Genomic DNA, 22,483 nt, shown 5'->3' on the forward strand with positions numbered 1-22,483 from the left:
TCACAGGAGACAGGCCCGAACCCGAGACTGGCCCTCAGTCAGTGACTCTCTCTCTCTCTCTCTCTCTGTCACACACACACACACACACACACACACACACACACACACTCCCAGGGAGAAGACCCGGACTGCTGTAATTATATCCTGGGAAATGGGGCATGTCTCCAACATGTTTAACTCCTGAGAGCCCCGTGCTAAAACCCTAGATGAGTCTAGACAGAGCAAGGCAATGACCAGAAGCAGGGACATTCTAAGCTGCACAGACAGCCCACCAGTGCCCACCTCACACGGGGTCTGTGCTGACAGAGAGCTTGGTCACCAGACTACAATGGTTAGAAAGTCACCGGAAGCGGCACAGCACAACGCAGGGTGAGGGTGGCCACTGAGCAGCAGCTCACACAGAGGGAGGCCCCGAGGCCTGGCGCATCACAGAATCCCAGACTGCTCACCGGCCAGGCCTTTGTCCATGCAGCAGGTGCCAAGGAAGAGCTCGGTGCCTTTGTGGGCCTGGGGTCAATGTCTGTCTCCTTTTTCCTGAGGTTGCACAGTGCAAGCCCACGGGTGCCCAGCTGGCTCACAGGATCGTAACGATGCAGGCAGGAGGCAGAGAAAGGAGGGTCTTTGGATGTACTTTCCATGGCCTCTGCCAGGGTGGGGCCTCAGGAAGGAAAGGGATGAACAAAAAGCAGGAGGGCCTTTGCACAGAATTGGTTCAATTCAGAACTCTGAGTAATGACAAGTGACCACCTGACCTAACCCTTCCATAGATGGCAGCAGCCCCCAGGAAGGGTCAGTAACTGCCCCAAATCAGGGCAAGTTGCTGGAGCTCTGAGGCAGATCCAGAGAGCCACCCCCCAACCCCAAATCCTACCAGGTATTGGACACACAAGGAGGGACCAGCATTGTATCGGGGGAAAGCACCAAGGCAGTTCATCTGGATAACAGGGTTTCTCCAGTTCGATGGCAGAGGCAGGACCAGATTACAGAAGGCTGTGAATGCCTGGACTTGACCTAGGGATGATAGGGAGCCACACTACGTTCTTGAGCATAGAAGTCACAGGATAAAAGTCCAACAGTGACACAAGAGTTTAGGATGCAGAGAGAGCTGGGAGGGAGCCCAGGTAGGAAGCAGCTGCAGCTGCCCAGGAATGAGAGCATGAAGGTCGGGAAAGAGGTCACGAGGGATGAATTAGGTGTAAGATGCATTGTGAAGAGTAAACCGCGGGATATGTCAGCTGCCTCTCTGCAGCCAACTCGCCAGACGAGCGGCTGACTCAGGCCTGACGCTTGTGTCCATGAGCAGTCACTGGTTCTAGCCAATTTAAACAAAGAGGGATTTAATGGAAGCCCACAGGAGGTGGGGAGCTCACAGAGTGGACAAGGGATGGCGGAGACAGGCGTGGGAAAGTCAGGAAGTGAGGGCTCTGGGGGCCAGAAGCTAGTCATGGCTGGGATGCCAAGGCTGCAGCCACCTCTGCTGCACCTGTTTTGTAAATGACCTCTAGCCACCAGCGTCCTCAGCTAGCTCACTCAGGATCCAAAGCCCTAGGCACGAATGTCCAACTGGCCGGGCAGAGGCCACATTCCTGTCCCTACTGGCTGGGGTGGGGGTGGGGTGGGAAGAATTTGACCCCGTTGGCTTTCTTTGAGGGAAGGGGGAACAAGGCAATGTCCCCCCAGGTGGTCTGGGTGCTCTTAGGATTGGGCTCTGGACAACTAAAGATGCAGCCAGCCTCCACCTGGCTCTGTCTCCATCAGCTGACCCCTCGGCTTGCTGAGAACTCTCACCACCCCATTCCTCTCCTGAGACTGCTCTCCAAGGTCACCGTCACTGGAAGGGCCTCCCCGGATCTCTGCTCCACGCCTTCCTGATGCATTTAGTGCAGGCTGCGGGCAGGTGGGCCGGCTGCTGGGCTTCCAGGGCACCTCAGGATGGTCCCTGGCTCCTTAGGTCGCTCCCTCTCCCAGACCACCCTTCACGTTGCCCCAGAGCAAGCCTCCTCTCTCCCTCAAGAGGAAGCTTGACGTCTTTCGGAGTGCCTGAAGCCCTTGACGCGCCTGCCATATCCCCAGGCAGGCGTGACCTTGTTTCTGCAGGCACTTCTGCCCAGAAGGCCTCTGTGCCCCAGGGCCCCCAGCCCTCGTGTCCTGCTGGGCTGGTGGACCCCTCTTCAGCCTGCACGTCCCCTCCCCACCCTCCTCAGGGCTCCTAAGCACTCCTCCCTGGTCCCACCACATTTGTACATATCTCAACCAATGCACTTATTCCCCCCAGAAATATTACATTTTGTGATATTTACTTGCAATCTTTTTTTTTTTTTCACTGAGAAGTCGGACTTTAGGCATAAAAGAAAAGTTCCCATTAACTATCACCCCTGGCTCCATTCCTTCCCACCTCCTGTCTCTGCAGGTAGCACTTTCCTTCCAGTCCATTCTGGCTACTTTCACACACTTACGTATGTGTCCATAACCAGGGCTTGGCGGGGCCTTTGGCAGTGCTGGGTTTCTTCCCGTTGACATGAATGTCACCAGGCTCCGGGCATCCTTCCAGGCCTTCATTTTTCCTGCATGGCGCCATCCTGGCCATCAGCAGGCTGTGTTGTCATCACTTCTCTCTCACGCTTTGGCCTCCCCGCTTGGAGGGCAGAGCCTGTGTCTTTTCTGCTCTGTGTTCCCAATGAGGTGCTTGACAAATATGTTTGAATGAATATGTCACGTGCGTGCATGGCTCGAGACTTACTTTCAGTATTCCTATTGGGAACGTTTCCGCAGTGTCTTCCTTCCCACTTCCCCCGTCTCCACCATGAGCTGCTAAATCCACATCCACCCGCTCCTTCACCCTCCCTGCCATCCCTGTGCCCCATCCAACCTCTTCAGTTCTACTGACCTTTTCGAGAACATTTGAACCTAAGTTTGAAAAATATAAAACGAGGTGGTTATAAATGCCCCTTTTTGACCTGCAGGAATAAATCAAATGACCAAATCTCAGGTAACAGAGCCATTACCTGGTGTCACTGCAAACATTTTCTTCTTATTCAGTTAGTTCTTTTCCAGTATAAAGGAAATGTGTGTTTCTTAAAGAAAATACAAAAAAAAAGAAAATTAGGAAAAACTCAACTAGACTTCTCTTACCAAATTGCAAAACTCAGCTACAGGGTAGTTCTCAAAATGACTATTTTGAGTGACTTCTTTACTGACTTTATGCAGTTTTGTTCTTCATACAGTTGTGTGAATAACTTTGTACAAATAATTTTATAACCTATTTTTTAAGTGTAATGTTATAAGTGGTTTCCGTATTGTAAAAGTTATTTAAGCGTGAGTCTTAATGGCTGCATAATGTCTAGCAAGTGAATATTGTCATTTACCTGATCACTTCTCTAACATTAGGTATTTTGTTTATTTCTATTTCAATTTTTAAAGTCGGAAATAATGTTGAATATAGAGCTTCTTATGTATTTAAGTTTATATCCTTAAAAGGAGTTTTACAAAAGCACTTACTTATGGGGCCAAAGGGCACAGCTTAAACACACATTGCGAAATCAGTTCACTTTCTGCAAGCATGCAAATCCTCCTCTGCCCAGAAGTGGATTGGGAAGGATCCTCATCCTACAACAGCACATTTTGTAACCCTGGATGTCATAACATTTTGAAAGTCAGCTAATCTTATAGATGGAAAATATATCTTAAGTGTGCATTTCTTTGATTATTATTCTTTTTCAATTGTTTCATAATAATTGTGCTCTTTTGTGGTTTACTGCTCATATCCCTTATGTATCTCAGAGTAATATTATTTTTCTTTTCCATTTAATGATACAGTAAGAATTTCAACTCTTTGTCACTTTGTCTATCAATCTTTCACCAGAAAGATTTTCTTTTAATTTTTAGAAACTTTATAATCACAATATTTGACTTAATTGAAACATTTAGTCATGATAGTACATCTCAGGCATCTCATGCTATTTTCCAAGCAGAGTACATTTTGTTCTGTATAGCACACTACTTTTGTGATATTCCTGAGAAGGGACTTCATTGCCTACACTTTAAAGCAATGCAGAGGCCAGATGCCTTTGCTTAGGAATCTATTTCCCTCACTCCCATAGGATACAGTCTTTACTTAGCTCAGCATGGCTTAAAATGTTTTTAAGTGAAATCTATCAATCTTTTTTATATGATTATTTCTCTTTAAACTAACAAAGTCTCCTCATCTCCAATGATTGTATTGTTTATTTTCTTTCATTTGCCTTTAGATTTTTATGAATTTTTGTTTATTTTTTACTACGTAAATCTAATCCATCTGGGATTTATTTTAGTGGCATAGATCTAGAAACTGCTTGGAAATTTGCAACAAGAACTATATTTATGCTCCCTGGCCCACTTTAGAGGCTATCCCTTCAAGGAAATAATCCAAAATAAAAGATTTGCAAAGCTATTCATGGCAGCAGCAACAGTGTAGAAAACCCATATACCCACCAATAAGGGAAGAGTTAAGCAAACTGCAACACAGAATAGGAAAAGGAAGAGTGTGTATGATGATTTTTTATAAAATGTACCTATTCTATACTTACACTTACATGAAATCATGCAGGAATGTGGCCACAGAACTGGGACAAAGACACAAGTGGCAGCTTCGTGAGAAAATTACTGACCGCCGCTGGGCAGGTGGGTGGTCTCTGCTGTGTCTCTTGAGGTATTCAGAGAGGGAATCTGGAGCCCTGAGGGGTGCCCCTGGGCAAATTATTTTCCCTTTATATTTAAATTCTATTAATATCAGTAAAATACTTGTTATATTAATACAGTAGCCACCTGACATTTACAAGAATGTTTCAAGACCTTCGCTAATCTCCAAATTTGCACATAAGGAAATGTTCCTCCAGCTCCTCATCCTCCGAATCATGGCTTCAATGGCACCCTGTGCATCTTGTGCGTATTCCTGGATCTCTCAGCCATCGCTAGTTTTATCTCTCACAAATATGCTTTTTTTCCCCCCAAGTATTGATTTTTCTCTCTACTTTTCCAGAGCTACCCTGTAGCCAAGAGAGATAGACCGACCGAGCCTTGCCAAGAGTCGGGGGGCGGGGAGACAGCCACGCTCATCCACCACCGGGTGATTCTCACTTCCACACACCGGCCTGGAGTTGCACAATTCAAAACTTGTCCTTGCAAAATCACAATTCTAACATCAGATTTACTGTGAAATAGTTGAGCCTGAAAATGTCAAATCCACAGTTAGTAACAGTCCTCCGGAATAAGAATGGAATTTGTAGCAGGCTACTACATTGGAAAAAAAGCGTATCATGTGAGTGAGAAAACTAGCAATGGCTGAAAGACAGCGATGGCTGTATTAACGTAACATTAATGCCCTAGGAGGAAGCACATCTCCTGGTATCCATGCCCCTTTGTTCCCTTCCACATCAACACTGGCCTTGGCCATGTATGTGGCTGCTTTGGCCGATGGGACTTTATGGAGGCATGACACAAGATGAGTCTTGAGCGTTTGCACTGTAGGTCTGTCCTCCTGGAGCACTCTCGCTTCGAAACCAGCTGCCGTGCTTTAAGGAAGTCCTGGCTAGTGAGCTGGAGTGAGGAGAAGCCTGGGAGAATGCAGCAGCTCATGGAGAAGAACAGAGGTGCCCAGCTGAGGTCCCAGCTGAAAGGTGCCACATGAGTAATGCCATGTGACGCAGAAGAACCTCCCTGCCAACCCATGGGCTCATGAGAATAAAGCAAGGTTGTTTCAAACCACCGTGTTTTGGGGTAGTTTTTTACACAGCACTAGATAACTGAAGCATATGGGAATGCAGATGCAGTATCTACCATAGAATGCAAAGACAGTAAAATACAAAGGAAAATGTACAAAGTCATAGAGACTATTAGAAGCCACTTTAAAATTATATAAAATGTTTGCTGCTCATTAGGTTACTTTTTAAGTACAGATTTCTTTAAAAGTGCTATAAAGAATTTCAAAAAGCCTTTTATAGCTTCTGTTGTTAAGAACTTCCTTCCAGTCCTTGGGAAAAGTAGTACCAGGAAGTTCTTAGGAACAATGCTAGTGACTCCCAGCCCAGAGAGGGATTGTCAGATGGAAAAGTTCTGGCGCTAACAGAAGAACAGCACAGCTTCCAGGAGAAGCAACCCACATCCTCTTTTTATGGAAAGGTGTCTCTTTGGCCAGGCACAGTGGCTCAGGCCTGTAATCCTAGCACTCTGGGAGGCCGAGGCAGGAGGATTGCTTGAGCTCAGGAGTTTGAGACCAGCCTGAGCAAGAGCGTCTCTATTAAAGGTAGAAAAAAAATTAGCTGGGCAACTAAAAATAGAAAAAAATTAACTGGGCGTGGTGGCTCACACCTGTAGTCCCAGCTATTCAGGAGGCTGAGGCAGGAGGATTGCCTGAGCCCAGGAGTTTGAGGTTGCTGTGAGCTAGGCTGATGCCACGGCACTCTAGCCGGGCAATAGAGTGAGACTCTGTCTCAAAATAAATAAATAAATAAAAATCTCTCAGTATCTCTCAGTAAGGCAGGAACTCTACCATCAAACAAAATAATTGTGTGTGTGTATGTGTGTGTGCATGTGTGTGTGTGTTTGTGAATCTGTCCTCAGAAAGCCCTGCAGCCCTGAGCGCTGGGTTCAGCCCCCAGGCTGAGGGACCTTTTGGAGACTCACTGACAAATCTTGAACACTCAACCCTTCAAGTCAGCCTCAGACCAAACCATGCTGTGCTTGCCCTCAGCAAGCAGTGACCTGATGGGACATGTACAGCTGGGATGTTCTGCAGTCGACTGAGCTCTTGTTGGATGAAATACACCATATGTGAGGTGTGTGCAAAGTTAAGAAAACTACAGCATTGGTAAGGAGGGCATGACATCTGGGAAAGTACTTTTTTTAAAAATAAACTACTTAAGTGATTTGGCAAAACAAGCTACTATAAGAACATAAAACTTTATTTCCATCCTTTCAATCCCTTGACTAATTATAGTTAATGTTTATATACATTTTACATAATGCACTTAGAAGAGCAAATAGATATAAATGAAAAAACTAGCAAATCATTGATCATGATGTGTGAAAGTTTGGCTGGGATTTCATGTCCTATTTTTAAGTGGATTTTCTGTTAGTACTATTGCTTCTGGTTCCTGAGATGAATTAATATTAATAGTTGAGCATTTTTGGTGTTCCTGAAGAATACCCTGGCTACCAGGCCCAAACCAATCTGCGATCCTCTTAGAGAAGCACATCATGTCACTCAGCTATTGCGGACCCAATCAATTCTGGAACAGTGAGTACACTATTCCTGCCACCCCAGAGTCTTTTGTACCTGAACCCGGGGCTTTCACAGAGTTTAGGAGTCAGGATCCTGGTTCAATCCATTTATTTACCAGGAAAAACATTGTGTTTGCAACACTTCTGGTGCCCTTTGTGAAATGAAGTGCTGAGTCATCTCTGTGAGGCATTCCTGTAATGAGCTTCCTAGATTTCCCAAGACTCTTGATATTTCATTTTTCCTTGATTAAGAAATGAGCACAATGAGTAGCCCAGTAAATGTCACAGAAGTTAGCCGGGCGTGGTGGCGTGTGCCTGTAGTCCCGGTTACTCAGGAGGCTGAGGCAGGAGGATGGCTTGAGCCCAGGAGTTTGAGATTGCTGTGAGCTATGATGCCACTGCACTCTAGCCTGGTAGCCTGGGAGACAGAGTGAGATCCTGTCTCCAAAAAAAAAAGTCACAGAAGCCAGGAAGACACTGGTATTAACAGAACTGCTTCAGGTTCAGGGGGCTCTTAAACAGAACCTGCCTTTTCTGTTTGCTAAGGTCTCAGCCCACAGATGCAAGAAAGGCTGCCTGCTCCCTTACCCGGCAAAGGGGTGGCCAGCTGCACATGCAGAGTGGACTGTCCTCCCACATGGTCTCCTTCAGTGGCTACTTTGAGTCTTAATTGGAACTTGTTGATCCAGCGGCTCAGTGTACCAGGTCTCTGTGACCTTGTGCCTTTCCTATTATTTCTGGCCTGCTAGTCCTGCACGTGGGCTCGCTCACCTTCCAGCCTCATTATTTGCAGTCTGTCTGAATAACCAAGCTCCTGGTGAGGAATCCATGACAGCTACAGGGGTGGGGTAGGGTCTGGCTGAATGCACTCCTCACCGTCCCCTCTTAACTCCCACTTTTGCCCCAGAGACCCACTGAGCATCCAAGGATCCAGTCTGGGCAAGGCTTTCTCACAATTTGGGGCCATGGAACTGTTGGAGTAGTTCCTCTGTCCCCCCAAAAAGTTTGCTGAAAGATCAACTTGCAATCAAGACAGATTAATAAGAGGAAGAGGTTTATTTATCCTGTGCACAAGGGAAATCACAGAGTGATTACCCAATATCACAATGGGATCCAGATATTTTTATATCTTCCTTTTTTAGGTTGGGGGAGATGAGGAATATAGGTAATTCTGTTTAGGGGCAATAATTGTTTGCTAGGGAGGACCTGGGAGAATGAATGAATTGGGGAGATAGATTGACCTGTAAATTAACCTCAGAGACAGGTATGATGTTTCAAATGATTTGAGCCAGGTCTGGTTGCATTCTTGATCTTCTTTCCTGCCACCACCCCCCCAAATATAGTGAGATACTGGGGAAAGTCAATTGTTCTTTTGATGGTCTGCTTATGCAGACAGAGGGAAAGCCCCTTCCAAGGGCCTGTTAATCTCCAAGGGCCTTTAATTCAAAATACTCTTTATACCAAGGAGTCATATTTTGGGGTGAAATTTCCTAAGCTCCTTCATAAGTGACAAAGAAAAAGCTCCTCTATCTTGGAACCAGGTTTGCTTGGGCAGCCTTTGTGAGTCCCTGCTCAGAGGACCCCTAGATACCCCATCAAGGGCAGGAAGGCCACCATGTAGTCACATCTGGGGGGCAATAGAGCATAGTGGTTAATGGTGGCCTCCTGGCTTCACTGCCTCCCAACTGAGAGCCCTTGAGCACATCTCTTACCTTTCTATGCCACAGTTTACTTATCTTTAAATTGAGGGGTTTGGTAGTTCCTACCTATTGTGTGGAAAGAAGTCATCCAAACGCCTAACCCATGGTAAGCTCGCAATAATACAACCATTAATATCAGTTGTTGGGTAGCAGGAAGAATATGAAGCCTTTTTACCTGGTCCATTTTGAAAACAATCCCTGTGGGTCCCTGTTAATCTGGACCAACCCCCACCTGGGCTGCAAAAGGCCTTGTCCCAGCCAGACAGCCCAGGGATGCAGCACACATGAGGCAGGGGATTAGGATGGGGAGCACAGGTGACACAGAAAGAACTCAGGTAGCATGAAACAAGAGGAACAAAATTAGGGTTATGGATCAATGAAAACTAAAGCAGTAGTCAGGCTGCGATTGTACCCGTGGTAGGTACACCTTGCTTTCTCCGGTTTGGGAAAGTGCCCAGGAGACGCCTGCGCAGATGGAGGGAAAGAGTGTCCTCAAGTGACTCTGACTTCATTCTCCATGATTACCATAAATTAGCATTGACCCCGCCCCTGTGGGTTTTGGAAGCCCCGACAATCCGGATCTGAACAAATAAAGTGAAAAACTCCCCTGCCCGAGGGGTGGGAGGAGATAACACTCTCACTGGCCAGGGGGAGGGCAACACAAGAAAGAGGAAGTCAGAAGAAAGAAAAGACCCAGGGCCACTGTCCATTGTGACAGGTGCCTGCTCCTGCCCCCTTCTGTAGTGTACTATCTCTCATTAATCTTTCTTGATACCCCTCTCCATGTCTGGAGATATACTTGCTCAGTAAACTTTCACTTTGCTTTACTGCTTTGGTGTTCATTTTCAATTCTTTGTATCTGAGCACAAGGATGATCACTCACCGGCAACACTCGGAACATCTTCACTCCCAGTCCTTGGATTTCTGTGGCTCTGTCCATCCAAATTCAACACATACTTCTTAGGTCGGGCATGCATGGGGACGTGGAAATTGCTCAGGAGTCTGTGTACTGTGCAGGAAGAAGGAACACTGAGAGTACGTGGAAAATGTGGATTGATATACATGAATATCTGTATTTACGGCCTACTTTGGAAGATCCTGAGAGAGGAGAAGGAAACAATCACTCCCACAGGGGCCATCAGGGAGGGCTTCAGGGGACTTTCCTTAATAATGCCCCAGGATCATCCCTCCCCAGCTTCTGAGCAACCAGTTTTCAAAAAAGCCTTTGGCAAATGGTTTAGAAAAGCTGCTCAGAGAACAGCTCAGTGCCAGAGGAGGGCAGGTTTAGTGGGCAGCGTGCTGCACCAAGCTGGGGTACCTGGGTTCTAGTCCAGCTCTGCAACTTATGAGCAAGTTCCAACTCCCAGGCCCCTTCCTGGTCTGTGAAATTAGGGTGATTAGGCAATTGGTCAGAGGCTCCCCAACCTCTTCGCTAGCTTGCAAACTCTAGGATCCAGCCCCCACCCCATCCCAGGCTGTAAGTCTGTGCACCTGGGGAAGAAGCCACAACACGATCCATCTGACTCATGTTATGGTAACAGGATGCGTTTCATGCTGCTCTCTGGACCTGGAAAGAGCCAGGAGCGCCAAGCGTGGACCAGCCTGCGAGCGTTTCCTGTTTCTCCGAAAGCTGACAGGCTGTCAGCATCCTGGTGCGGTGCGTGCCAAAATAAGACAGCATCTCCTGGTGTACCCCCACCTCTCGCTCACCTGCTCCTCGCAGGACGGGGCGTGGCCCGGGTGGCTCACTGGAGGCTGCCCCGGAGTGGGGCGGGTCATCCCTGCCATCCCATTGGCGGAGCTGGTGCGGGAGGCGGGGCCGGTCCTCAGCAGGGACTCCCGAATGGCTGGTGCGCCTGGGTGCCCACCCGGCCTGGCACAGCGCCCGTCTCGGTCCGATCCATCGAGGCACACACCAATGCCCAGTGCCTCCTGAGGCCCCACCTCGGGAGGAACATGCAGGGGAGTTTGCTACGGGGCCCGCTCCGAGAATGCAGTCACACTGCCCGACTCCAGGCCCACCAGCTCCTGCAAATCCTCCGAGCTGGGAGGTGGGACCCCGGTGTGGACGGTGGCGTTTGTGGAGGCCTTTTTGAATGGATCAGGTGGGGTGAGGAGAGGGTCTGAGATGTTTGCTGTGCACAGCACTGGCGTAACAAGCCGGCATCGGCTGTCACACGCACACACAGTGGGTAATTTGGAGAAAGTTTAATAAAGGGACTGTTTACAAAGGCCATGGCCAGGGTGGGGGGAGGCCACGAGGATGCGTGCTAGACCTGACCCTGCTGCCTGAACCCGGAGACAACCCAGCCAGAGAAAAAAGCGGGAGGAGAGCGTGAGCAGGTGTGCGGGCCCGCAGGTGACCCGCAGGGCCCAAGAAGACCCACAGGCGCAGCGGGTCGAGGGAGTAAACCCCGACCTCCCTCTCCCTGGCCCGCGTTCCCCTGGGCTGAGCCCAGCTAGGACCCCGCGGGCCTGGAGTCGCAGCGCCGCTGTCCTCGGGGCATGGCCAGAGGGACAAATGTGCTACACAGCTAGCTGATATTTAAGCGATTTTAATTTGTCTTTGCAGTTTAGAGATAACCATATAAAAAATAGCTGTTTCCAAATATTTCTTGTGTCAAAAATTGTCACCCCAAAACGCCCTGCCTCCCTCTGGTTTTGCATCCTTAGGCCCATCCCTGGAGCGTGGGCTTCCCTCTGGCATGGTCTGGCCAGGCCGTCCCCAGGGATGCTCTTCTGCCCCGCGCAGTCCCCAGGCCTCGCCCGGAAAGCCCCTGGAGTGGGCTCAGGCTGAGAATCACAGGCTGCACCCTGACACCGCTTAGAAACTTGAGCTGCTCTGTGACTCAGCCGTCTCCAGGCCATTTTCTTACAAAGAGCCCCAGCTGAAGGAAAGCACCAATGGCTGCATATCACTTAAAAATGAGAATAAACATACTTTTTATCCTAATGACATAAAATATTAAAAGGAGTTTTGCTTTTACAAAAATCAAATAAGCCACCCCCAGTTGTAACTACAAGCAAAAGTGCACCTGTGTTTGTAGGCAGAGGGATGAGGAAACAGAGGGGACACCTGAGCTCATTTCCAGAGCCCAGCGTGAGGGACCAGTCTCATTTTCTACCCACAAGGAGTTAATGGTCTAAAAGGAGTTGAAGAGGTCAGCATATTGGATACTCCCTTAGTTATGTGATACTGGACAAGTTTCTTAACCCCTCTGTGCCACTGTCTTCTTATCTGCAAGATGGACGTAATTATACTGTCTCTTAGGGTTTGGTGAGGATTAAATGAGCCCATCTCTGGAAAGCACTGGAGCTGTGCCTGGTGCACAGGAAGATGGTATTTAAGTGTTACCTCAGTATCAGCTATTACTCCGAGCCAGCCCCGACAGGGAGGTACACAGACTTTTCTACCCAAGGAGACTGAGGCTGTGACTCTTCCTAAGTGTTTGGGGCCAGCCAGCCATTAAGTGGAGCCATGGGTCTCCTGGTGTTTGTTTCCTGAGGAGAGATGTCCCTGGAACTCTCTCTGAGCCATGCCCCCTCCAGCCAGCATGGCAGGCACCCGGACCCGCCTGTGTGGCACTTGGTGGTGGAAAGTGGCTCTGAATTGAGATTCAGAAGACACTTCGTAGCAGCTGAGTGACCTCAATCAGTGTACTTAACCTCTCTGAGCCTTACAGATCCTATCTGCAAATTAGAGATAATAATTGCACTCTGCTCCTACCTACATGCAAGGTGGTTGTGAAGATCACATGCTGACTATCTACATGGCCTTCCTAGATGTAAAGTCACAATTTGGAGCCCCCACTGCACCTCCAACCCCAAACTGCACTCTCTAGTGCTCAGCTGGGAGTGGAGTGGGTTAAAATAAATCAACCTCAAATGGGTGCATGGGCCCACGGGGTGCTCCTGAGCCATTTGGAGTCCTGGTCTGCCCCCATGCCAGGCTGCTACAGGGAGGGGCCAAGTCCAAGTGAACCCGTGAGCTGCTGGGGGTAGGGGGTAAAGGGAAGAGATGTCCCACCCTGGGTGGTTCCTAGGTTCCAGGAAGAAGCACAAATCCCATCCCTACGCAGCCCAGGAGGGAAGGAGGAGGGTCTTCTGGAACAGGTGGCCTAGGCCCCACTCTGGGCTCGGAGGGAGGGGTTGAGGTGGCTGGTGTGAAGCAGCAAGTTCCCTTTGTAAACCTAAAGCTTCTGGTTGCAGCCGGATGTAGGGGAAAGTGCCAGGGGAGATAAGGGGCCCCTGTGAGCAGAGCACCCCACCATGGGAAGATAAAAATAGAAATAGAGCTCTTCCCACGCCCACCCCAGCTGAAGAATGTATGCATGAAAAGCCACTCTGGAATGACACAGAAGCAACCATGCAAATGACACTCATTAAATGAAAGACTGCAAGTGCAGGGCCCAGTGCTGCCCTGACACATAGTAAGTGCACAATGAATGCTGCTCCCCTTGTACATACACACACACACACACACACACACACACATACAGAGCTGTGTTCAGCCACGCCACAAGCTGAAATGCAGACACCGAGCACCTACTATGTGTCAGGCACTGTACAAGGCTCAAGGGACCAGGCCTTCCCAGAGCTGGCCTATGCCCCTGGGAGCTTCCAGTCTGGTGATTGAGACAATCAGAGCCCTGTTTACAGGAGCCCTGGGGAGGAGCTCCAGAGCTGAGGGGGCTGGGTATATGGCCCTCCAGGCTGAGGGACCAGGAGGCAGGACCAGGAGCTTCAGGATGACGGTGGAGTGTGGGTTAGGGAGGGAGGGTCATCAGGTGGCATTTTCCGTTACATACCACTCGATCTGCTCATTTGGCACCTACTGGAGAGGCAGGACCTTGTCTGCCCTCCCTTGCAGGCCTCCCCACACCTGGCACTCGGTAATCCCCGCATGGAGCCCCTGGTGCCTAAGGGGCATGGCAGTGTAGCCTTTGTCCCAGGTGTCCACACGGGGGACTGGAAGAACCTATAGTCCTACCCTCTGGGTTCCAGGCAAACATTCTACCCCATCACAACGTGCTCATAGGGGTGAAGGTCCCAGAGGCGGCCACTTTAATTCCAGGTGCTGGGCCTAGGGTACCTCCATCACTTTTCCCTCCTGCCCTCCACTCCCCCTTCTCCCCCACACAGGGGGACAGGCAGCCAATCCCCTCTACCTTGGGCTCCCTGCATGTTGGCCCTGGGGTCCCATATGTGGGGTAGGCAAGGGGAGGGTGGAAGAGTCCTTTGGGTGTGGTGTCTCTGCTAGGACGGCCCTTCACACTGCCCAGATGAGTCAGCTCCTCCATTCTGATGGTGGGGCTTCAGTCTCCTCTGGCCACACATTTGCACAAAGAGTTGGGAGACTGGGTATGGGGGAAGAAAAGGGATAACTGCGAGGGCTGAGCCCTAGGGGGTGGTGCCAACCTGGATAGTGCATCAGAGCTGGCTAAGAACAAGGGAGGTGGCTCACCCTGTAATCCTAGCACTCTGGAAGGCCGAGGTGGGAGGATCGCTTGAGGTCAGAATTTCGAGACCAGCCTGAGCAAGAGAGAGACCCCAATCTCTACTAAAAATAGAAAAAATTAGCCGAGTGTGGTGGTGTGCACCTGTAGTCCCAGTTATTCGGGAGGCTGAGACAGGAGGATTGCTTGAGCCCAGGAGTTCGAGGTTGCTGTGAGCTAGGCTGACGCCACCACACTCTAGCCCAGGCGACAGAGCATTGTCTCAAAAACAAAAACAAAAGAACAAGGAACATGTACAGAGCACCCACTATGTGCCCAGCTCTGGGCCAGGCCCTTTGCATATATTCCTCATTTTATCCTCACCCCAGCTTTGTGAGGTAGGTGTTCAAGACCCATTGTACAGATGAGGAAACTGAGGCACAGAGAGTTTAATTTAGTTGCCCAGAGTCACACAGCTATCTGAGAGGAGTAGCTTCTGGTTCCACTCAGTGTCCCCAGTCTCAGTCATCTTTCCTGACTGAAGGTCCCTCAGCGAGCTCCCGGGGCCAGGGCAGATTCTAGGTGAACGGCTGAGGATGGACTAGGGGCTGCCGCCTGAGGCACTGTGCGGGGCAAGGCTGGCTTGGTGAGCATGAGCCTCTGTCACAGATGGGTTGGGGCTGCGGAGGCCCTGCTGGCCAATGGAGGGCTGTGGAAGGGGTTTGCACAGGCCACCCCATTCCTAAATAGTCACAAGGCCATCTTCCCTGCAACAAGTGGGAGTTCCCAAGCCTTAAATTCCAGCGTGGGTGAGACCGCTTCTGCCTTCCCATCTGATCCCCTTGGAAAAGCCCCTGCCCCCACCATGGCCTCAGAGTGCTCTGTAATTTCCTCTGTGGGTCAGTCCTCCACCGGGGGCCGTGACGAAGCCATGACTCAGGCCTTGGTCTGCCACCGAAAAGCCACCAGCTGCTTGGCTTCCAGGTGACTCAGTGGACACCAAGTGGCTGCCCACTACCTTCCCCCACTTCTGCTCTGTCTGGCGTTAAGAGAGGTGAGGCCACTGCAGGGATGGGCCAGGCAGACATCCGTCCACTGTGGGTCACAGAGCACATTGGGAGCCAGGAGCAGCGCTGGGATGCGGCTGGGCAGAACCATGACCGAGACAGCCCTCAGCCAGCTGGAGAGCAAGAAAGCCAGGACCCTCCAGGGTCAGGAGTCAAGGTGCTGGGGGAGCAGGGCCTGAGCCCACTCCACTCCCAAGCAGGAACATTCTTCACCTTCCCACTGGCTCAGGAGAACTGCAGGGGAATTTGTGCCTCTTAGAAAAGATGCTTTATGGCTGAGAGTGGTGGCTCACACCTGTAATCCTAACACTCTGGGAGGCCGAGGTGGGAGGATGGCTTGAGCCCAGGAGTTTGAGGTTGCAGTGAGCTATGATGACGCCACTGCACTCTAGCCTGGGTGACAGAGTGAGACTCTGTCCCTAAAAAAATAAAGAAAAAAAAGGTGCTTTTCTTAGGTGATTAAAATAAACAAAACCATGAGGTAGTTGCTTCCAGCTGCCTTCAAGGAATTCACCGTGTATGGACAGGGCCTCCAAACACGGAGATTGCAGGCTTTCAGGAAGCTGGAGAGGGAATCTTCGGATTCGCAGCTCTGAGCCGACAGTGGTTCGCCCAGTGCCCCGGGGTGAGAAAGCATGGGCTGGGGCCCAGCCATTCTTCTGGGCAATGTGAAGTCACATGTTCTGTGTCACCAAGGCCCTGACTGACTCACCCTGTACTTGTCAAAGCACATTCACAAAGGGGCGAAACTGCTCCATAGGCACTTTTCAACGTGAGGGCTCTCCACCTCCTGGAGGGAAAGCGAGCTAGGCAGGAGCTGGGCCTTCCCAGTTCAGTTCAGTGTCCCCAGGCTCCAGGATTTCTTTTTTTTTTTTTTTTTTTCTTTTTTGAGACAGGGTCTCATTCCATCACCCAGGCTGAAGTGCAGTGAGGCAATCGCAGCTCCCTGTAACCTTGAACTCCTGGGCTCAAGTGATCTTTCTGCCTTGGCCTTCAGAGTAGCTGGGACTACAGGCATGCGCCACCACACTCGGCTAATTTTTCTATTTTTTGTAGCAACAGTTGCCCAGGCTGGTCCTGAACTCCTGGCCTCGAGTGATCCTCCCACCTCGGCCTCCCAAAGTGCTGGGATTATAGGCGTGAGCCACCGTGCCCAGCCCAGGATTTCAATAAATGTCTGTTAGATGACTGAATGAACAGCAGGAAAAAAATGAAATGAAATGATATAAAACCCTCTTTGTATCATTTTTCATACTTTTCCATGTGGGGATTCTCTGCTGTCTTGCCCCTCAGGGAAGAGGAGGTCCCAGGGAGGGAGCCAGGACCTGTACAGAGTAAGCTCATGTCAGCTGCGATCCGCGTGCCCCGGGGCTGCTCTCCCTCTACCTCCCTCCAAGCAGGTGGGAGTTGTCCTGGGACCCTTTGAGGGAATTATAATAGCTCTTGTTGGTTGAGACCCTGAAAAGAGGTGGTTTTTAAAAATTATTATTATTACTGTGCTCCTTGACAGATGCTAGAGCCCAGGCTAGACCAGCAGGGCCAGTCTGGGAGGAAGGAGCAGCCATTGTGGGCCTCGGTCAGGCTGTCCTCGGTTAGGCTGTCCCGACAGAGTAGGCGGAGGCAGCTATCCACACTGCAGACTCCGTCACCCTACGGTGTCTCCTCCGTGGCTGGAAATCCCCACCTTTAGTTGCCCCCGTGGGCTGGACAACCATGGTGGGGCAGCTGTCACCATAGCTATTCTCCACCACAGAGAGGGACCCAGGCATCTTCACTTGGTGGGCTTTTTTTTTTCCCCTCTCTTCTTTTCTTTCCTTTTCTTTTCCCTTTTGATTCTTTATAACTCGAACTGCCTAATTGTCAACAGAGCAGATGAGGATTGGAACCCAGAGATGACATGGGGACTTCCAATGACTGCAAGAGCTTGGCCACAAGGACTGGGAAGTGAGTGACTCCTTGGCCCACCCACATGGTGGGCACATCTGCTCATCTTCTGAATATTGTGTCTGAGCTTCGACCTGGGAACAGGAGGAAGACACCAAGGGTCGGGTCCCTAAGAGAAAAGGGCAAAAGAAGGACATGAACAGTTTTATTAGGCTGATCACATTAATGGCCACAACTGAAGCTGAGTGGGTCAGAAATACAGCAGGCATAGGTGCCCCTCTGAGAATTCAAGTTTCCTCAGCACTTAGAGCTGGGGTGTCCCTGTGGCTGGATTTCTCACTCCCGGGGCCTTCCACAGATGTACGTTTTTACCATTCTCTGACCATAAACAAACAAAAACTCTCGTGGCATACAGCTTTCAAAGATTGCTGTCTCTAAAAGGAAATTGGGACTGCACTTTCCCACAAGAAGTTCAAGGAATTGTGATTACTCAGAACTCCCTCTCGACGTTCTTGTGAACATTTGAGAAATTCCCAGTGCCTCCTGTTGCCCTCTGTACGGGAAGCCCGGGATGTGGGGACTCAGACAAGCGCTTTTGGGGTCATAGCAACTGCAGAAGCCATTGCATAACTCTGTGCGTGCGTGCGTGCGTTCGTGTGCGTGTGTGTGTATGTGTGTGTGTGTGTGTGTGTGTGTGTGTGTGTATGTGTGTGTGTTTTACTTTGCTTGATAATGAAAGGAAATGCAAATAAAGAAGTAATGACTTCTGGTAAATTTATGCCTAAAAGATGATTTACTTCCTACTCTGGACCCCTCCCATCTCCTCAAACTGCGAGAGCAGTTTTCCAGGATTGTTGCAGGACATGTGACAATGTATGTAATTAAGTCTGTAAGCCCCCCTTCTTCGGGGCTCAAAGTCACCCTCAAGCCCAGAGATGGACGCAGGGACTCTCCAAGTGAGAAGGGCCCTCTGGCCACCAGCCAACTTCCCCTGCAGACTGAAACTCCAGTCACGGAAAAGACCTGGGGGTCTTGGCGACCGAAGCTGGGAAAGAACAAGGGGCCCGTGTGGGCTGTGCCCATCTCTCCGTGGAGAGAGACAGAGGCCGCTCACCTTGGTTACCCACGGCCAGCGGGGATGAGTCCGGGGTTCTGAACGTGTCCAGGGCAGTCCTTTGTGTCCTGCCAGAAGCCCAAAGAAGGTGCCTCCTCACCGTTGTGCTGTAATGAGCCAGGAGGGAGCAGCGACAGGAAAGCCCACAATTCTGGAAAGTGAGGCTTCCCAGGATTCTCTGTCTAGGTGGATGTTGTTGGCAGGTACACATCTGTCTCCGTTTCTAAAGAAAGATCTGTTTTTCGAAAAAACAGGAAGGAGGGAAGGGAGAAAGTGTTAGGGTGGAGGGGGAGGAAGGAGGGAAAAAGAAAAGGAAAAGAAGAAAGAAAAGGAGATATAACAGAAGTTCTAAATGTTGCTGTTCCCTGCCCACCTGCCACTGCTGAGCATGCCAGGTGTGGGTGGTGTGAAATGAGGTGAGCTGTCAGCGTGAAACAGACACTGGATTTCAAAGACCTGGTAAGAAAAAAGGAATGTAAAAGATAAATAACAAGTAATTTTCATCAATTACCTGCTGAAATGATAGTATTTTAGAGATTTTTGATTAAATGGATTACAAGTCATTTCGCCTATTTTTAAAATGTGGCGGTTTCGAAGGCGGTGCTGCCCCAGGCAGTGGCCTTGGTGGCCGGTGCGGCCCTGGCCCTGGTGCTGGCCCCAGCCCGGCTTCTATTTCCACCAAATGGTAGAGCTCTTTTCTCAGCCCCCTTTCCCTGAACGGGACTGCAAGTAAAACTAGCGCAGGTGTGTGGGCGTCTTGCTTCTTGGGTTCACCAGATAAGATCCAAGCATCTTCCTGAAAAACCCTTTTGCTTTTTAAGCAGCTATTTTCTGAATGCTGCTTGACCTTTTAAAATCCTGCACTTCATATGAAGGCACACGGGGCTTTCTTGCACTCATCTGAGATAGCCGGTAGGTGACTGTGCGATAGCATGGGAAACTTTGAATAGGACGTGTGAGTCATGCGAGGGTTTTGGTGAGGCATCAGTGGAGACCAAGGCCTGGACAGACATTCCAGTTTGAATCCAGGTATGCTGGTCCTTAGGAGAACTGTTTAAAGTGGTACTACAGAACATCACAGCCACAGCCGTAGACCATTTCTTCCAATAACATGTATCGAGCACCCTCTCTGTGCCTAGGAGTGCACTAGGTGATGAATTCAGCTCACTGCTGTCGGACTCTGGTGGAGGGAGGACCAGCTAGGTGTGTGATATGGAGACAGGAGGGTCCCTGTGCCAGCAGTGCAGCCTGGAGCCTGCATATGCATACTTTTATATGGTTGTAATTATGGTACAGGTACAGGTGTTGCTTTACGCCTCTTTCTCATAAGCAGTTCCCAAGTTCCTGTATAGTCCTCATATCATCCTCTTTAATAATTAAGCAATATTGCACCAAGTGATTGAATCATTTTGTAACCTTCCGTAGAACATTTAGTTTCCAGTTTTGCACATTTAAATAAGAGAGCAGGAAGAATGGAATTTGCTTTTCTTTCCTTTCGTTTTGGGTTTATATTTTCCTTATGATAAATTCTCAGAAAAGAAACTACTGTGCTAAAGGGTAAGAATGTTTTTTTAGTTCTTGATAGGTGCTGCCAGTGTGCTGTCCAAAAGGCATGTATGGACTTACATTGCTCATAGCAATGGACGGATGGACCAAGTTTCTTGCAGCTTTGCCAAGATCAAGCTTGTAGAGCATATTGTGTGTGTGTGTGTGTGTGTGTGTGTGTGCCCAAATAAATGCTATACAAATAGTACCTGTCTGAGATTTCTGAAGCTCTTCTAAGCCAAATATTTATGGACAAGTAACAGAAATATATTTTTTTACTGAAAATGTCAGGACATTGTCTTAAGCATGTCTGGATTTTGCACACATTTCTGTTTTTCAGTTGTTCTGCACAGAAGATATGTCTCTTCTACTCCATTTATTAATTTATTGAATCATTTATTTATAACATTATAGACTCATTTTATGCTTTGGGTTATAATCCAATACTACTTTATTTTGTTGCTCAGATTTTTCCAGCTTAGGCCATTTGAGCTCTTGAATTGACTCCTGTGTCCCTTTGTTATACCCTCATCCATGTGTATATTTGTTGAGCACGTCCTTACTTTCTGGCACTATAAGACACACTAGACTCATCTTGTATACTTTCTTCCCCAGTCCTTGAGTCAGCCAGTTCTCAAAGGAGCCCTGGTTCCTTTTACTGGAAAATGGTATTAGAAACCAGTGTAATCCTAGCACTTTCGGAAGCCAAGGCGGGAAGATCGCTTGAGCCTTGGAGTTTGAGGTTGCAATGAGTTTGATGATGCCACTGTACTCTAGCCCAAGTGACAGAGTGAGACCCTGTCTCTGAAAAAAAAAAAAGAAACCATGATCTGAGTGCTAGGTGTGCTCGTTGCAATAAGGGTGGTCATTTCTCAGGCTCTCAGGTGACAGAGCAAAGAAATACATATGCATTTACTCACCTGTGTACATACACATATCTAGAAATATTTCTATTAATATATGTAACCATCTGTGTCAACACTGGGTAAAACATGAGTTCTTGCCAATGTCTCCAACTCTAATCCATTACTGCATGGATCATTCTAGTCTCCTCCCTTGCTTATCTTCTTATATTCCCACTCCAGCTCTACATGCGTGTTTTTTTTTTCTTTTTCTTTCTTTCTCTTTTTTTTTGGAGAGTGAGTCTTGCTCTGTTGCTCCAGGTAGAGTGCAGTGGCATCATCATAGCTCACTGCAACCTCAGACTCCTGGGTTCCAGTGATCTTCCTGCCTCAGCCTCCCCAGTAGCTGGGACTACAGGTGTGCACCACCATGCCCGGCAATCTGCATGCATTTTTAAGTCCTCATTCCAGGGAAGGCTGATCACCCCTACTAAAGAATTTTCTTTCCAGAGGTATGTTATTTATAAGGGAGAAAATAAGTTGTACCTAATTTTACCAATGGAGAAGGAAAATTTTGCAAACAACTAAAAATGTCCTTAAAGGTATCAGTGGAATCTGTTGATGGAACACAGCAGTCTGCATGGGTCATCAAAGTGCAAGGATTATATAGTGAATTTCCTGGTCCAAGGCCCAGCTGTCTTTGCTCCCAGCATCTCCCTCCTGGTGCTGAGCACCAGAGGCTCCAGACCAGCACCCACAGGAGGGTCCTGAGCACAGCTCTCCACTCTCTGAAGCCACATGCCCCTTGGTGCCTTCCTAGAAGAGCTTGCGTCTGAGACCAGACGGGCTCCACCTGTTGGGGTCAGTGACTCTGGCCACTTCAGACAGCATTGGCAAAGCTCAATGGGAACTCAAGTCAGCATGATGATGTCCCAATACTGCCCAGGGAGTGCTGCTTCTGTGCCTTCCTGGCCTGGCTTCCACCCTCCAGGAGGATGTGAATCTCCTCTGATGCAGACATGGTCAACGAGCATCTCCCTCCCTTCTCGTGCGAGCTTGGCCTTACTAGTGTGGGATTCTCCATGCAAGCCGACACAGCCTATTTGTGAAACAAAGCCTATGTTTAATTACACAAGTAATAATAATTCGAGCGCTTACTATGTGCTGGGCTCTATTCTGAGCATTTTGCTTCTATCAACTTACTTAATCTGCACAAGTGTATTATTTTAATAGAAGAAGAGTAAGGCACATTGAGGATTAGTTTTTTGCCTCTTACATACCTCATAAGTAATGAAGCCAGGGCCTACCCTGACCACCATGACCACAATACTGCTGCTAAGTAATACATTCATGTGTGCTCATTGTTTAAAAAAAAAGATAACGTTAAAAATCCACCATAGAAATGTATGTAGTAAAACTTGGCTGGGCTAGGTGGCTCATACCTGTGATCCCAGCACTTTAGGAGGATGGCTTGAGACTGGCAGTTCCAGACCAGCCTGGGCAATACAGCAAGATCCCCGTCTCTACAACAAATTTAAAAATTAGTCGAGTGTGATGGTGCACGCCTATAGTCCCAGCTACTCAAGAGGCTGAGGCAGGAGGATCACTTGAACTCAGGAGTTTGAGGTTACAGTGAGCT

General features: G+C 49.0%; 1 long non-coding RNA gene across 1 annotated transcript; it reads right to left on the reverse strand.

The window, feature by feature from the left end:
• Positions 1-2,484: 2,484 nt before the first annotated feature.
• LOC123650131 lies at positions 2,485-9,963 on the reverse strand. The gene is made up of 4 exons (XR_006739272.1): positions 9,841-9,963; positions 3,006-3,074; positions 2,888-2,907; positions 2,485-2,685 (listed from the first exon to the last, which is right to left on the reverse strand). It is a non-coding gene; the product is annotated as an uncharacterized LOC123650131 (long non-coding RNA).
• Between the last annotated feature and the right edge of the window lie 12,520 nt (positions 9,964-22,483).

Source organism: Lemur catta, chromosome 1 (assembly GCF_020740605.2).
Source record: "Lemur catta isolate mLemCat1 chromosome 1, mLemCat1.pri, whole genome shotgun sequence".
Classification (NCBI taxonomy): Eukaryota; Metazoa; Chordata; class Mammalia; order Primates; family Lemuridae; genus Lemur; species Lemur catta.